Consider the following 2,500-nt stretch of genomic DNA (forward strand, 5'->3'; position numbering starts at 1 on the left):
GGTGTTAGTTAAGGGGGTAGAGAGGGAGGGAGGAAGGGATGGAGGGTACGGGTGGGAGGGAAGGAGCCTCTCTCCTTCCCTCCCACTGGGTGGGAAGGAGAGAGAGAGGGAGGGAGGAAGGGATGGAGGGTGGGGGTGGGAGGGAAGGAGAGAGGGAGGATGGGAAGGAGAGAGAGAGAGGGAGGGAGGGAAGGAGAGAGGGAGGGTGGGGAGGAGAGAGACAGAGGGAGGGAAGGAGAGAGGGAGGGTGGGAAGGCGAGAGAGAGAGAGAGGGAGGGAAGGAGAGAAGGAGGGAGAAAGGGATGGAGGACGTGGTGGGAGGGAAGGTGAGAGGGAGGGAAGGAGAGAGGGAGGGTTGGAAGGAGAGAGAGAGAGGGAGGGAGGAAGGGATGGAGGTCGAGAGAGGGAGGGAAGGAGAGAGGGAGGGTGGGAAGGAGAGAGAGAGAGGGAGGGAGGAAAGGATGGAGGGCGAGAGAGGGAGGGAAGGAGAGTGGGAGGGAAGGGGAGAGGGAGGATTGAAAGGAGAGAGAGAGAGAGGGAGGGAGGAAGGGATGGAGGGCGAGAGAGGGGGGAAGGAGAGAGAGAGAGAGAGGAAGGGAAGGAGAGAGAGAGAGGGAGGGAGGGAAGGAGAGAGGGAGGGAAGGAGAGAGGAAGGGCAGGAAGGAGCGAGAGGGAGGGAGGAAGGGATGGAGGGCGAGAGTGGGAGGGAAGGAGAGAGGGAGGGATACGAAACAAAGGAAAAAAGAAAAGAAAATCTCAGCGAAAGATTGATGATAATAGGAGATGAAAGTCGGATCCAGGTGTTGTCGCTCTCTGAAGTAATCTCGTCGAAGCAGATGTAATTTGTGGGTCTCCGCCCCCCCCCTCCTTCTCTTCCCCTCTCCCCCTCTCCCCCTCTCTCCTTTTCTCCCTCTCTTCTCCTCTCCCTCTCTTCTCCTCTCCCTCCCCCTCCCCCCCCCACTCCCCCTCCACCCCCCCCCCCTCACCCCTTCCCTCTCACCCCCTCCCCTCTCCCTCCCCCTCTCCCTCTCCCCTCTTCCCCCCCTCCTCTTCCCTTCTTCCTTTCCCTCCCTTCTCTCCCCTCTCCCTCTCCTTCTCTTTTCCTCTCCCTCTTCTCCTCTCCCTCTCTTCTCTCTCCTCTCTTCTCCTCCATCCCTCTCTTCTCCTCTTCCCTCTTTCCCTCTCTCTCTTCTCCTCCCTCTCTCTCTCTCCCTCTTTCTCCTCTTCCTCTCTTCTCCTCCTCCCTCTCTTCTCCTCTCCCCTCTTCTCCTCTCTCCTCTCTTCTTCTCCTCTCCCTCTCTTCTCCTCTTCCTCTTCTTCTCCTCTCCCTCTCTTCTCCTACTCTCCCCCCCTCTTCTCCTCTCCTCTCTCTTCTCCTCTCTTCCTCTTCCCTCTCTCTCCTCTCTTCTCCTCTCCCTCTCTTCTCCTTCCCTCTTCTCCTCTCCCTCTCTTCTCCTCTCCCTCTCTTCTCCTCTCCCTCTCTTCTCCTCTCCCTCTCTTCTCCTCTCCCTCTCTCCCTCTCTTCCTCTCTCCCTCTCTTCTCCTCTCCCTCTCTTCCCCTCTTCCTCTCTTCTCCTCTCCCTCTCTCCCTCTCTTCTCCTCTCCCTCTCTCCCTCTCTTTGCCTCTCCCTCTCTTCTCCTCTCCCTCTCTCCCTCTTTTCTCCTCTTCCTCTCTTCTCCTTTCCCTCTCTTCTCCTCTTCCCCTCTTTTTCTCTCTCCCCCTTCCCCTCTCCCTCTCTCTCCCTCTATCCCTCCCTTCCCTTCTTCCCCTCTCTACATCTCTACCTTTTCCCTTCATCCCCTCTCTACCTCTTCCTTTTTCCTTCCCTTCTTCTCCTCCCTTTCCCCCTTCTCTGCTTCTTCTCTTGTCTCCCTTCTATCCCTCTTCCTCTACCCCCTCTCCACCTCTATTCCCCTCTCCCCCTCCCCATCTTTCTATCTCCCTCTTCCCCTCCCAGTCTTTCTCTTCCCTTCTTCCCTCCCCATCTTTTCTTCTGTCTCCTCCTCTCTTTCCCTCTTCCCCTCTTCCCCTCCCCGTATTTCCCTCCCCATCTTTCCCTCTCACTCCTCCCCTCTTGCAACCCGCCTCTCTGCCCTTCCTCTATTCTCCCTACCCCCCCCCCCCCTTTCTCTCTGTCCTCCTCCTACCCCCCCTCCCCCCGTAATTAGGAGAGGGGGATGGGGGATGGAGGGAGGGGGAAGGGGGAGGGGGAGGGGGAGGGGGGAGTAGGTTGAGTCTTCAGCTATTTCTCTTGGTAAGACATTGCGGAAATTCTCACAAGATGGCATGACTAGAGAGTTGTTGTTTTTTTTAATCTATTTTCATCTCTTTATCATCCATGTCATTCATTGTTATTCCCTTTCTCATTTTTCGTTTTTTTTTTCTTCATGTGTTTTTTGAAGCTTTGTTTGTTTCTTTGTTTCCTTGTTTATTACGACATCATTAAGTAACAGATTTCTTCTTATCTGCCTATTCTCCGGTATTTCATCTTCATTATGT

The 2,500-nt window shown here is 55.6% G+C and overlaps 1 protein-coding gene across 1 annotated transcript in view; it reads right to left on the minus strand.

Moving 5' to 3' along the window:
• LOC125046185 (receptor-type tyrosine-protein phosphatase S-like) overlaps positions 1-2,500 on the minus strand; it is a 33,781-nt gene that overhangs the window by 2,631 nt on the left and 28,650 nt on the right. The window lies entirely within an intron of this gene.

This window comes from Penaeus chinensis, chromosome 38 (genome assembly GCF_019202785.1).
Source record: "Penaeus chinensis breed Huanghai No. 1 chromosome 38, ASM1920278v2, whole genome shotgun sequence".
Lineage (NCBI taxonomy): Eukaryota > Metazoa > Arthropoda > Malacostraca > Decapoda > Penaeidae > Penaeus > Penaeus chinensis.